We start from the raw sequence: 15,685 nt of genomic DNA, 5'->3' as shown, positions 1-15,685 counted from the left end.
ACATAAATTGGGGGAATAACACAAGAAACTTAACAACACACTACAACAAAATATCATTTCACCGTAAAGAGAAATTGTATCTTTTTTTTCCCTTCTGTAGCATCATAGAAGAGCTGAAATACTCACAAGAAAAAAAATAATTTGTGTGACTAAAGATTATAATATTTGGCTTCAAAACCTATTGCTTGTTTTTTGCACTAAATTTCACATTCTAAAAGTTTATATAAATGCTTATTGATATTTCTGAGAATAACCACAAAATTTGATTTTTTTTTTCTCTTTGATGGTCAGTTAAAAGATTATGGTAAGGAGCTCATTTATTATGTTAAACCCAAGCTCTCAACCCAATTTCCCTGGCTCATCGGGAAATTAATGCTTTCCTTAAACTTGTTTGATCCTGGAGTTTTTGAAGCAAAGGCCACAGTATCTATGAGTGACAGGATTTTATCCCTGTGGGGCTGAGCTGAAGTCACCACGCTGTGACCTGTGCTGGGTAAGAGCTGGGTCCTTCAGAGGCAGCAGATAATGAAACACCAGGCTGCTCATCAGCTGACTTTGCCCATCAGCCCCAGCTAAAGGTCAGATGACATATCTCAGGTGACAGAAAAGAAATAATCTCAATTTTATCAAAATTATATCAATTTTATTTTTTTTAAAACACCATTTTCCCAGATCACTTCAAATGTGGAAGTAAACGAGGTAAAGATTTTGTTGTGAGTCGTTATCAAACTGCTGCTGGGTACAGTTCTTCTTTATATTAATTTTTTTTTAATATTTACACTATCAAATAATTGCTGAATCTGCACTTAATGCATATGTATTTTTGATATCTAATTGCAAGAGGATAATATATCAAAGTGCTGCTTGAGCCAGAGCATATTCATAAAACCTCTTCTTGGACTGATGGCACAGAAAAAGCAGATAGGATTCCAGCAAAATCCTCAGGTCACAAATAAAAGTGACATGAATCAGAAAGACTCTTTTATGAGAGAAAAGCATGCTAAGGGAGTTTTAAATTACAGGCACTTCCAAGGAAAGGATTATTTAGAAATCTCAATCTCTCTGAATTGGTCCTGGAAACTCAGTCTTAAACATGACACCGAGCCACTTCAGTGCAGCCCATGCCAAAAGCAGTGAAAAGTGAGAACCCTCAGCACTTTAGCAGCTGTGCTCTGTGTGCAGCTGGGGTAGCAGAGGCTTCAGAGTAACTGAGGTGCTCTCCTGGGACTCAGGGGAGTCAAGTTTTCATCCTGGATCTGCCACTAATCTGCTTTGAGCAACCTACACCCACCTCTGCTGGTTATTTAAATGACAGAGGCTGTCACAACAGAAGGGATCTGCACACACTTCCCAGGACAATGGAGCTTTTCAGGGAACCTGACACAATTCCCTGCCCAGGACCTGGCTGGGGGGCTCTGGGGAGCTGCAGGCTCAGCCTTTGAGCAGGGTCTGTGCACTGCTGATCCCCCTGTGACGTGCACAGTATCTTTATATTACTTGCAGGTGGCTGCCTGCACACACAGCTGACATTTCCCTTCCCTTCATTTATTTCAACACATGCAAGAAGGCATATTTTTTCCCCTTAAATTAAGAAAATATGTATTTCTTGCATTGAGATGAATATGCTGGCAGCTGAATATAGTGGAACAGATTAGTGATCTTAAAATAGCACATTTTAAAAACCTAGTTGATTTTAAATATGCAATTACCAAGATATTGTTCTATAATACATTTCTATATGTTGCTGTATGCCATACAGGTCTAATATTATCCTATATTACCAAAGACATAGTATTATTCTTTAAAAATCCTCATAAATATAAAATTTATTAATTTTTGTTCTTTTTTTCCCTATACAAAAGCAGAGTTAGTATGTTAACTTTAGTAACTGCATTTGTATGGAAATGCTCTGACTTCAGTACATGGACATCTCCTCTCTATTCCTTCCCTTTGCTGCTTGTCACAGCAGAGAAGTAAAATATTGTCTCTGACCACAGCAGCAAAAATAAATGTTGATTAAGATATTGATTTAAGGCCAAGAAAATTCCAAATTTCACTCTAATGGATTAAAAATGTGAAGTTTGAAAAAAAGCATTACAGCCTGCAGAAAGTTCTCATACAAAAATGTCACCTACATAAATACTCAAGTTAGAGGAATCTTTTAGGTATTAAACATCTAAGAAATAGCCTAACTTCCCTTTCAGAAGATGTGGTTTCCATGAAAATTGCACTGGATCAGAGGTTTAATTTCTTTCATACATTACAGAGGCAAAGTATATATTCCATACTTGTAACAGCACACAGTATGCCTGTTAACAAAAGGTTATTTAAAATTGCTCCTGTATTCTTTGTTTTCTCATTCTTTTCATTAAGTAACATATTAAAAACATTTCCATAATGCAAGCTTTTTTTTAAAAATTACATGATTCAATAATATTATGAGATAGGAAAACCCTTTTGTTTCATTAGTTTCTCAAAAAAATTAGGTATAATAATTAAGAATTTATGGAATTCTATTTCAGGAAATTGCTGTTAAGAGGAGAGTTCAGAGAGAAAGAAACCTAAGCAGAAAAATTCCCTTTGTTCCATCTCTGTCCCCTTGGACAGTAAGATTCCTCATTTTACTGACATGCAGAGAGGTCTGACACCCTGCTCAAAATAAAAGAAAGCATTGACAACAAGAGAAAAACTGGAAATTATCTAGTATGCCTTACTGGAACACAGTGCTCCTGAGTTCCTAGGAAACCTGCAAATAGCCAGGGATGTAGAAGTGTTGTGACATTAGCCTGTCAAATATTTCTGTGTTAAAGCTCTTGTTAGAGACTCATCAATAGTGGACTCTCCCCTCTGTGGAGCTGTTTATAATTTTCTAAATAACTTAATTATCTGTGAAGCATTTTCAGATCCTGAATATTTTATCCCTTTGTAATATAAAGATATGGAATGCAGAGAAAAAGCCAAATTTCTGCAGGACAGCACTCAATGGCTTGGAGAGCAGTGCTGGACAAAAGCTGCTTGCAAATAAACCCACAGGGCCCAACTGCAACCTTCGATCTTCTTACTTAAATAACTCTGGTTTCCTACAAAACTGCTTTTTGCTGCAGCATTTCTGGATAATGAGGAAGCTTTAAGGCATACAAATACTCCAAAAATTATTTTTGTAACTATTTTAATTTATAAAATATCACCATCATCTAATCAAGCTCAAGGTATCATTGCATATACCTTAATGCAGTGAAAAAGAACTCGATGGACATACAGCATTTTGTGGGCATCCTGTATAGTATAGCTCATTTGCATTTGATTGACATATGCAAAAGATAATTAAATGCCTTTGCCATGACCAGAAATAAAACCAGGCTAAGTGCAGAATAGGTTTCTCAACAAATCAACAGATTGTTGGAAGATAATTTCCCTCTTTTCCAAAAATACCTTACATTTTGTCCTTTAAGGAAAGGATCAAATCTATAGAAAGTGATGACCTGGAAAGGAGTCAGAGATCATGCTTATGAAACTACACTACATTCCTTGGGAGATGGAAGGAATCAATACAAGGGCAAGCTTATATGAAGAGTGTCCAAACAGGAATATCTTGAAGTCTTTTCCTTTTGCTTTTAGCTGCCAGTGGAATTCATTGCTGACTTCAAAAAGTCTATAACAGTATGTCTTACAATATGCACCTCCAGTCCACAGAGCAACAGTGAGTAATGGTTTCGTGCTTACCAGGAATGTGCTAATAATACAATTTTTAAAAAATGAAAACTCCTACGAAGCCAGGTGTTCACCACAGCAGATGCTCTAAAAATGAGAATTTTCTCAGCCTGGAACCACCACCAGGGAAGAGAGACTTCTACAAAGAGGCTGACCTGGTATGCTGAGAGGGATAGGAATGGGTGGAATGTATATAAAACACTGCTACAAGCTGTAAATGATTGTCCGAAGAGAGTTTCAGGTGGAGAAATTTTAAATTGATAGTAGATGTGTTTGTTTTTTTGTCTTGTGGGCTAGCAGATGTGAGAGATCTGAAACTCATCTGGCAGACATTGAAAGCAAACATTTCAAATAGACCCAGTCTTTGGAGACTGTCTAAGTCCTGAATTTCTAGAAGCCTCCATTTTCTCTTTATGCCTATAACTGAGAGCCATTTGACATAAAATTTCATAATGTTTGCCTTTATTTCTCCAGTTAATTGGTAGACTAACACTTTGAAAAATGTCATGCACTGTCTGTCACACCTCATTTGCATCACTCTTCCTTCTTTACCTAAACACCTGCCTGATTCCTTTCATTTAGATAGCTGGTATTTTGTCTTAAATCATAAAATATTTGTGTGAGAACAATTCAGAGAGGTGTGAAATAAAGTCGCTTCTAATGGCACGAGTTCTGAGGAACACTGCTCTCTCACAGCTCTGAGGATTACACGAGTTTGAGCAGTCCTCTGACCTTCAAAGCTTCTCAGACAACCAGCAGCCATTAACTCCAGCAGGAGGCTAAACCCTGAATATTTTGGAGTGTGGGTTTGTCAGACTTACCTGAGTTCAAAGAGATGTTCAACAGCACAGCAAAAACTTGATCGCAAATTTTGGAAGGATGGTTGAACAAGAAAATAATCTCTTTCCCTTTATGTAGATGGGTGGAAAAGGCAGAGGATAAGTCTGGGTGGTTGGTATTTGAGCTTATCCTCTCTCAAGGACTGTTGTGCTGCTGCACTGCTGTGCATAGGCAGTTTGGAGATTAGGTTTTAGGTTAAGTGAGATATTGCCCCTAATCATGTTCCTGCCAGGGGACTCTCAGGGATGGCTTAGTGATGTTGCTGGTATGTTCAGAGCAAGTTAGTAAATGAAAAAAACCACCAAGGTTCCCTTTTCGTGCTGGTTCGTGAGCCCTGGCAATACCAATAGTCAGTTTGTCTAATTTTAGTCATCTATATAATAAGCATCTGTATCAGAGTTAATTATTCAGAATATTTTAATAGGCAAGGGAAGGAAAAAAGCACCTCTAAAGAATTACACAGCTAATGGTTTTAGACATCTGCCTTGAAGCAAGAGGTAATCTATTTCTCTCCACTAGCTGCGGAGAATCTAGACAAGTAGCTTATGTTTTGTTCCACCTGGTTTTGTACACCACTCTAGTGTATATTTGCCTAGATGACTGCTACAGATAGAATGCCCAACCTCCAGACTCTGAGGTGCCTGAATTTCACCCTCTGTGTGGCAGCTCCTTCTAGGAGTGGAGTTGCATGATTGCAGCTTCAGGCTCATGCTGAGAAGGCTTCAATATTCAGGATACACAAACAGACCCAAAGTACAATGGCCTGCAGACAGTCCTGATGCTGTCCATCTTTAATATTGAAGATAAAGTATCTTAGATATTAGAACAAACCCTGGGACATCATTACAATGGACAGTGCACAGCTCATTTGCACAGGAGCCAGACAAAGGTGTTAAAGTTTTAATCTGCTTTCAAATTTTCTCATGTTTTAGGATTATTTATATGCCCTGCACGAGCACTTGCTGGCTGGTGGACAACAGGATGTCTACCAGGACATCATGTACAAATTCTTGTGAATTGAGAATGGAGAGGCCACCACATGCCACAGACACAGATTCGGCAAATGAATTTTGGAAAATTGTAGAAGTTGTGGTGGGTTTTTTTTGAGGTCACAGAGATAACAGGCAGCCTGTAACACCAAGACCTGGCAAGCACTGAATATCTCCTACAATTTAAGCTACTTCACATCTGTGTGGGTCAAGTTTTTTTACTGTTATTTATTTGTTTATTTATTTATATTATCAAAAGCATGCAACTGGCGAGTAAATTTATTTCTAGAAGGTTATTTTAACTTAGAAGAGCTTTTTCTTTGCTTCAGCAGGAATGTTTTAATTTACTGACACAAGTTCTCTGTCCTAGAATTTCCTGTGTGAGAAAGACAAATGTGTTTCTTCATTTACAAACTTGGTTGGACAGATGAGACTAGGTCAGCAAGTGAGGCAAGAGATGACACAACAGAGAAAGCTCAAAACCCTTTCCAAAGCCATGAAGAATATTAGCTATCTTCTGCAATACCAAAGACTTCTGCTCTTAGAGAATGCTCATGTCGTACAATTTTCTCTTCCCAAAAGTCCTGAAGCCCATTAGCCAGATTTCTTCCAGCTAAAACTGAGTGTGTTAATCCAAGTGCTAACATTTCTAGCAGCTATATTGTTTTATTTCTTCACATGGCTTTGTTAGAGATTGCTCTACTGAACTCCAGCAGCTGTGTTTAAAGAGAAATGAGCTGCACAAAAAAAAATTATCCCAACTCAGAATGACAGTTCCCTGTGAGCTACCTAATTTATTAGTCTAAAAGCAGAAGAGAATTTTTCACCAAGGATGAAAAGTAACCTAAAATACACATTTGAACAATCCAAGAGGAGGCAACATTCACAGTTCTTATAGAGGAGAAGGGTGCTGACATCAATTAAGACTTGAAAAATTTGGGTTCCCAGCATCACTTCTGTTTTAGCCATTAAAACATTACTTAAAGAGGCATATAACAACAACAAGGGGATGTGAAAAAATCTGGTTTTCTGGTTCTGTGTGGGATTTTGGGCCAAGATTTCTACAAAAAAAGTCTGAAATTGTGTCTGACAACTAAGAATGAAGAATAGTATAATGCCCATTCGTTATGCCAGAGCTTCACAGTCAACAGACACAAAAGAAATAAACGTTCATTATTTACATCCCACGCTCATGTATCCAACTCAGAGTTTCTGAGTTTTGACAGGTATTCCATTCTGATGAAGGAGGATAAGGCATCCATTGCCACTGAAATTCAGATTTAGAACTAATTTCTGTACAGCTTAGATTGACATCAGTGTCTTAGCCTTTCTTTAATGTCAATATAGGTCAAATGCTAATGGAAGAAACACCCAAACCTTTAACTTCTCTTGTGGCCTGACTATAAGAAGATAGACATTTCACAGTGGGAACTGAGACAAAGACTAGCTTTCTATATTTTTTCCCCATGTTGGGATCAACATTCTTCAGTTCTCAAGAATTTTCTCTAAATGGAGCAACTTTTCTACCTGATAATTTCAGCAGGTTCGTATTTACAGTGCTAAGCATGATCAATGAAGCATCAGAAATGTTTTGTATCCCTACAAAACAAGATAATTTTTCGTATTTTCTGCTTCTGTTCTCTCCTTTTTCCACAATAGGCTTTTAGTTTGGGGCCTTATAGTGCCAGCAGGAATGTGTAAAAAGAGAAGACTTGTTCTGGCTTTGTATTAATGCTTGGCACAAAAGAGGATGTCTCCTCAGAGGGACTGTATGTATAATTTTTTAATTATTTTTTCTCCAAGCTTCTCATCTGAAAACTGCCATTGTCTGGCAGTTCTGTCTTGCCTAGAGCCAAGGTGAAACTGAACTCTGTGCCAGCAACCTACAGACAAGCAACAAGGCAGTGAGCATTTTCCAGGTGCCGTTTTCCAAGGAATTATTGCCTCAGGGAGCCCTGGAATGCCCGTCCACCCTGTGTTTGCTGACCTGTGCCTGGGGACAGCTGCCAGGACTGATTCATCTCCAAAATGGATTAACTTTCATGGCTTCTTCATATCACTAGTGCAGGACAGATTGAATGAGCAACGCTGTGAAAGATCAAACACATAAAAGGAGCTTCGAAATGGAGCGTTTACTCTTCGTTTTACCCTTCCCAAGAAATGAGGCTGAATTTTGGCTTTGGGATTCAGAGTCCTTTCCTTTAGGATTCAGAGTCCTTTCCTTTAGGATTCAGTGTCCTTTCCTTTAGGATTCCAGTCCTTTCCAAGTGCTCTGTTCTAAGGGTTCAGGAAGGAAATCCAGGGTCAGGTATTCTGTGTGTAACCTCATCAAGGGAATCAAAATACAGCCCGACACTGAAGTGATAAAAAGTGCTAAAAAGCCTGAGTCAAACCAGATAAGCATCAGAAAAAGACAAATGCTGGTATGCCTCATCCACCCTGTGGGATCTCAGCACCTCAGGACTGAGGTGCCGAGTCACCGAGACCACCCTTGGGGGGCTCGGGAGTCCTGGAATGTTGCCAGAAGTGTCTGGTGGCTGGACTTTGATCCTACACAGGAGACGACACCTGTATGAGGATAGGAGGACTTCACCGGGGTGAATGGTGAAGGGATTAGTTAATTAGAGGGTGAGACACAGGGCTTAGGATTTATATACAGGGGGGTTTAGAGAAGTAAGATGGAGGAATTGGGGCGTGTCCTGTCCTTCTTCTTCTTCTTCTTCTCCTCCATCTTCTTTGGTGATGGTGGCGCTTTGGGATTGGTCATTACTGAAAGTGCACCGGACAATAAAAATAAAAAGGATTGGGGAAAAATGATAAATATTGTACACGTAACCATGGGTATAAAGATAGGTGACTGTCCAGAGGGCTACACAGTGTGCTCATGGCTGGCTGCTGAGCAGACCTCTGTCGGGCCGAAAGAAAATCTTTTAGATAAACAATTAATAAACATAAAGACCGAAAGAAGAACTGAAGCCTCTTCTCGTCCTTCGATACGCGGGCTGCCCCAAGGCCACTCCGGGCCTTTCCAGGCCCTTCAAACAGCCGAAAACCAGACACCACCCTAGTATGCAAAGGTTTGTATTTTTTTAAAAAACCAGAATATCAGACCAGATCTTCAGCAAATGTATTTCAGAATATCTATATTAGAGACTGGCTTGTACCTGCTGAGATCTGATTGTGTGTTTTGCTGTACCAGTGAAAACCCACTGCTGTTCTCCACCCAGTCCAAGGACATTAGCTCCCTTCCCAGGTGATTTCCATCAGTGCCTCAGTTCATTTCAACAGTGCCCTTCTTCAGTGATCTCCTTATCATCACCACACACACAGATTCAGATTGCAGCTCCTAACACACAAAGTGCAGTCCTTCAGGAAATCATTACACCAGAATAATATGTCAGCACTTAATTTGTCCTAATTGCTCTCAGACATCCAACCCACAGCACCAGAGCTAGCCTGAGGCAGGTGTACAGTGTAGATGCCAAGGGCTAAAGCATCACTTTGCCTTCATACTGGGCTCACAGCTTGATGATGTAGACGCAGCCATTTTTTCTGAAATTAAAATTTCTTCAAAATCTTATTTCAGCAGCTTTCTCCTCTCCATGGTGGTGTCCTGCCCTCCATGCATGGAAGATTAGTTTTGCTCTTTATATCCTTGCCCTTCTGTAAATACCTGTCATCAAGAGTAGCCAAAAAAGATAAAAATAATAAAAAACGATCCCTCTAAACTATATAAAATAAGTAAACAGCAAGTGGGAAAGATCAGCAGCAATGCATAGGGGGGTGTGACAAAGCCAAGAGACACAGGGACTGAGCTTCCTGGGACTTGGAAGCTGCTAAGAGAGCAGTTTTACACTCCAGCCCCAAAGCAAGTACTGTAAAATTCCATTTGAATTTTTTTTTTTTTTAGCTGGAAGCTCAAACACTGCCACATGCTGATAGTGATAAATCCAAAGAGGCACAACCTTTGCAAAGCAATTTTTATCAACACTAAGAGGATGCTGCCTCAGCAGCTTGGAAAAGCAGAAAACGTTGAGCTTCCTCTAACACATATGGTAATTTTTGCTAAATTTTTGAACGAGTGGGGAATTTGGTGCTGTATTTGGGAGCTTTACAGATAGTTGTGTTCACTTCCAATTAATGCAAAGTTAAAAAGGTAAAAAAAATTTAATAAATGTTGATAAAATTGTTCATGCCCTTGGGCAGGATGTTACACTTCTAAAAGGCTTTTCACATGAGTTTTGGGTAGTGAGGGCTCTGCCATGCAAAATCACTTTACCAGCTGAGGGAACAATATTGGAGAGGTCAGCTTGCTATAATGCAATGGAACCAATAATATTTTAAACTTCTTTGCTGTCATTAAACTCTGATCTCCATCATTAGGTGCCTAAAAAGGCAGTTTTTCTGACACAGTGATCAACTCCTGATGAAGCCAATGGAAACCATGGCTTCAATGGTCTCTCAAATGAGGTAGCTTTGTATCTGCATCTGGTGGTAGATTTGGATTCCAGTCCCAGAGATCTGACCCTACTGTTCTGTGAACTGCTGCAACTGTTTATACTTTGAAGAGAAGCATAGAAAATGAAGAAACTATTCATATGATCAGACACACAATCACAAGACTTGTTGAAAAAAATCCAAACCAGCTAAGATGTTGGTTATAGTGTGGTCAAATTCAATCTCAGGATTAGCTAGTGCTTTATAACTACTCTTATGTCAACTGTAGAACTTGGAGTCCTGCTTCCATGTTTATCTCACAGGATTCAGGCTGCATAGGTAGGGCCTCAATCCAGAGGTTCCTCTGCTCCTTTATGATTTTCCATCTCACAAGAGAACACTTATACCCACAGAGCAGTTCCTACAGAGGATGTGATGCTGAAGGTATTGTTGGGACTGCCTCTCCTTTTGCCCCCCACCATTCCACTTGAAACACTTTCCAGGCTGCTGAATATTTACTATGATACTCCCTTATACCAAAAGAATTTGTCAATTGCCCTGCATCCTTCACAAGATCCTCTTCCCCAGGATAATGATGCAATTTCCTGGCCTCACTGCTCAAGTATCAACTCTTTCACGTGTTTGAGACCAAGTTTTCTTGCTTTCTCCTCCATTCTGGAGTCCTTTTCACATCTCCCCACACTAGGCAGCGAAGTAGATCCTGCCTGCCTGCTTCAAACTTCTCCCACTTCCCACATCTTTAATTCAGGACATGAACTCACGCCCTCCATTTTACACTTCTCTCTTATGATCCAACCTTGCACAGGCAGACTCAGACCTCAATCCTATAACCCCTCACATCTTTCCTATTCCTGATGTCCATCCCAGTTTATGAGTTCCCTAACATTGCTGTCTGCAACCCCAGTCACGAATTCAAGTCCCCAGATGGCAAAGCTGCTGCAGCGAGAGCACCAATTAGTTGCAACTTATCTGTTCATTAAATATTATTGCTTTGGGGTTTTTTTTTGCAGATGGAGACACTGAGGTCAAGGATAAATAATCTGTTAATTTCTAGAACACTTGGAATGTGGCTCACAGGTCAAATTCAGCCCCTTCAAACAACTAATTGGGTTGCCTGGGTCATATGAAGGACGCTTGAGAAAGAAGGTGACAGAGAATGAGTTGGAAGATAGGAGAATTATTCCAGGAAACGGGTCCCTACTGTTCTCTTTACCAGGGCTTTCTGCTCTACCTCCCTTTCTTATCTGAATAAAAATGCACTGCAAACTGGACCAGAATGCTGACTGCCCCCACAAGAGATTAGTGGCACTCACTGTGTGCCAGTGCTTAGGTCTGGTCCCTAACACATGTTTACACATGTGCTGATAAAATGGCCAGAAAGTCACAGAGCTTGCACTTTGAACATGAACATCTTGCTACTGTTGGCTGAGAACATCAGCATGAAGCCTGAGAATATAGTTAGGAATATCTTGACTCAGTATTTCTCCCAGAGGATGTGTTTCGTTTCTGTATTTTCTTTCGGCCTTCCTCTTTAAGGTATTAGCAAGACTGTAATGTGAAAATATTTGTAATATTTTTCTTGAGTTAACAGAGATGAGGAGAGCATGACTATGGTTACTACCTCAATAGAGAAAATTGGTTTTGGAGGAGAAAACTTATGGGCAAAATTAAGAAATTCTCACTTGAAGGTAATGGTGATGCTTTATGATGTTTCTGCCACAGTGTCACCATGTTCACAAGATCATCTGGGACGGATGCTGGAGATGTAAGCAGCTGACATTCCAGTCAGCTCTACATGTCACTGTAGGTCACAGAAAATAATGGCTAGTGAAAAAGTGGACCTCAACAAGAAGGAAAAACTGCTTCTTTTTTTTCAAGCGTGCTTCAGGAAAGAAGGAAAACCTATGAGCACAATGAGTTTGGAAATTATAGAAATAGTGAATAAGAGGTACAAATGTGCAAAGATCCTATTTCCCCAGCTACAACCTGTTTTTTCTCTTTGCAGCATGGGCAGTGGTTTCTACGTTAGTCTGTTGTGCTCTTAACTCCATACTAGAACTGTTCTCTACTTTTCATGAGGTTTAGTTACTGATATGCATTATTAACACCCTATCTCTGTACCTTGTGATAAACTGGATGAATTTAACATCCCAATTTATCAAATCCCAAAATACAGGAGATGACTACTGCTGTTAGAGTAGAGCTTGGTGCAAACCACAGAGCAGCCACTAGTAATGCATTCAGAGCTGCCTTGGATCCACTGTCTTTAGATAAGTCCAGCTGAATCCCAGAAAATTCTCAGGAGGGGAGAGCTGGGCTTCCCTTAAAGGCCAGAAAAGGTTTCACCAAATCTAGTTAGCTTAAATCCCTCTACCCTCAATGCTCACAGATATATCAGGTGCACAAAATGATTCAAGGGTTGTGATGTCCTTGCTAGTCATAGAAGGAAGACTAATTTCAACACCTTAGGAGAATTCCTACAGTTAGGCAAAGGAAACCCAGCTTTTACAAAATATAAAAAAATACAGCTAGGAAAGCAAGTGAACAAATCAAAAGACCTTAAGTTTTCAGAAAACTTCTACTGCAGAATTGAAATGCAAACCAGATCTGGGAATTTGCAGCTCTAACAACAACAACAAATACAACAACAAAAGCTACTGAAGAAGCTTTAATTCTGGACCAATCTCCTGGGGAAAAAAAAAAAAAAAGTACTCATGTGCAACCCAGGTAGGGGAAACTAAAGTTACATCTACCAAGACTGAGAACTCACCTTTTCTTTACTAATGCAAACTGTTAAGAAGCTTAAAACATGGTGGCAAGAATGACTTAAACAAAAAAAAACCCAACCAAACAAACAAAAAACAACAACAGAAGACCAAAAAAAAAAAAAAACTTCAGAAAGAGGTAGGGAACATCTAAACCTTGTTTTATACTCTTCCTAGCAGCCAAGATAGTTTTTATCCCTTTCTCTCAAGGAACATTACCCTCAACTTTAGATAACTGAAAGTGATTTGTATCAAGGCCAGGTTCTCACACCCTTTTCACAGGCAATGAATAAGAAGTGGTGCTGCCAATGCACACTTTTTTAAGCTTATGCTAAAGCTGTGTTGGAATTGAAGTCCTCTCCAATTGCAACTATTTTGTAAAGGTGGGATATATTAAGTGGCTTTGAAGGCACATGCAAATGACAGGTGAGAGTACAAATACCTAAATTCTATGTTTCCTAGGGCAGTTGAATCCCTTGAAAAATAACATTTCTTTGAGGAACAGGTTATGGACTTCCCATTATCAGTACAAATACCAGGTTGCCTTAGGTATCAGCAGGTATGTGCATACTTCCATATTCAAATCCCACAGCTTTCTTTGCTCTGTCTTTTTCAAGCATTCACTGTTTCAAAGGGTTAAAACACAGGACTGAGGGGATTCTGGGTCAATTCCAGCCATCAGAGATCCTTGATGCAATATTTCACTTTTACCCCCACTGAGCCTGGCTGTATTTGGTTGTCGGAACTCAGCACATCCCTCTGGGTGTCCAGAGTTGCCAAGGACCCCTCCAGGGGGCTCATAGACCCTGGCATGCTGCCCAGAACACTTGGGGATTTGATTTTGACCCTTGGAGCAAGTTGTCAGCTTTGTATGAGGACATGAAAGTCACACAGGTTTGAATAGTGTAATAACAAAATGATCACAGGATGAAAATGTAGATTTTAGGATTTTTGGTATGGGGATTATGGGGACAAGATGGAGGAATCTAGGCATGTCCAGCCTTTCTTCTTCTTCTTCTTGTTCTCCATTTTCTGCAGTGATGTTGGCACTTTGGGATTGGTCAAGAGTAGAAGTGCACTGTCTAACATGGGTGAAAGGTATTGGGAATTAAGACGTTATACGTAGTTTGTAGTATAAAAAGACAACACCGCCTCGGGGGCAGTCAGAGTGCCTGTGGCTGCCCTGCTAAGCAGATCTAGGCTGGGCAGAGAGAAAATTTTATAGATAAGAATTAATAAACAATCTCAAGACCGAAAAATGAAGAGCCCAGACTCGTTCTTCAGTTGCGCGGGCCGAAGCAGAGACATCCCGCACATCTCGGGGCAGCAAATATCAACAGCAACCCGAGATGTGGTAACCTTTCTGCGTGGATGTTTTGTCTCAGCACTACACAAGAAGAATGCTTATGAGGACGGGGAATAGCATTGCCAGGGAGGAGGTCCAGCCCTGTGACCAGGGAGAAGAGAAACGAAGATCAAGCCATGCAAGGGATGCAGGGGAGAGGGAGGGTCATTCCACCCCTGTCAGGACCCGTGGACTGAGGTGGGGAGAACCTGTCAGTGCTAACTTTGCCCTGATCCCAGAGGTCCATCTGACAGGGCTGACAGTCCATGATGGCTCACTGCTCTTTGCTGTGGCTTGTTTTTGCTTTGTTTTCAGCTGTCATCCCTTGCAATACATTGTCATGCCAGCTGTCTCTATATGAATTCATCCTCAATCCCCTCCTTGTTTGTCTGAGAACAAATTAAAGAAAGCAGAACCATGAATTTAATAAAAAAGTGTAAAATTTCTCCTCTGGCTGGCAGCACATCTGATTTGGGTCATAATTTGTTTTTTAGTATTAAAAGACTGCTGTCATCTTCTGCAATTTGTGAGCCCCATCTAAACCATGAACAGCTTGGACTTTCCTGAACTTACATTTGTTATTATTAAAAAGATCTTTGTAATGATTGAGAGTAAATGCTGACACTGACTTGGGTTTGTGATTTTATTTACTTACTTGATTCTTATTTATGATGGCTTGGCCACGTAGTGAAGCTTCTCTCTGTACTGAAATAAAGAATCATTAGAATCAAGCAAGGAAGCAAAGTGAAATAAAGGTGATATGAATGCTGTTCGCTTGCTTATTCATTTAAATCGATTTTTCTTTAATGCCTGGGAGCATCTATCAAAAGAACAAAGCCAAAAAGAAAGGAGAAAAGTTGACTTTGGAAGCAGATTTCTTGCAAATTATTAAGAGTTACATGATCTACAATATCATTGTTTCCATCACTGATAATGGCAATGTTTTTGCCATGGATTTCAGCAGAGAATGGCAACCATGAGAAATCAGACCAATAAAAAAAGTCAGCAATCATAATTAGTGCTTTCCCACTCATAATTTCATCAAAGTGCAGAAATCAGTCATGTGCTTAAAGCTCCTGGAATTCCATCATTATGAACAATTTATTTTCAATAAATTGTACTCTGCATGACTGCGGAAGAAGTCTTGTAGCTATGAATCCCAAATGGTAAAGGAATAAGCACACACATCTGTAATATGTTAATTTTGCACTGATCTCATGAGTTGGTCGTGCATTGTGTACTGAAATAATTAACAATCTCTTTTGGCACACCAGGGGCCACATCTTCAGGTGACAGAAATTGATCAAATACCATTGATTGCAGAACAGCAGCTGCATTTGCCAAGCAGCTGAAATTACAAAGCTAATTTAGAAAAGTTAAAAATATCCCTCGTCATTATGAATAGTGACATTAATGTATATTTTAACAGGATAGATATTCTTGTGATTCTCTTGTGCTTTTGCTCGTCATGACATCTGTTTGTCTGATTTCTAGTTTTCTATAATTTAAACAAATATTCTTTTCATATATTTTTTGCTGCCTTTATCTTATACAGTCAGATTTGTTTCCTTTATTAA

This window comes from Zonotrichia leucophrys, chromosome 1A (assembly GCF_028769735.1).
Source record: "Zonotrichia leucophrys gambelii isolate GWCS_2022_RI chromosome 1A, RI_Zleu_2.0, whole genome shotgun sequence".
Taxonomy (NCBI): Eukaryota; Metazoa; Chordata; class Aves; order Passeriformes; family Passerellidae; genus Zonotrichia; species Zonotrichia leucophrys.
The sequence above is the reverse complement of the archived record's forward strand: the minus strand, read 5'-3'. Positions refer to the sequence as shown.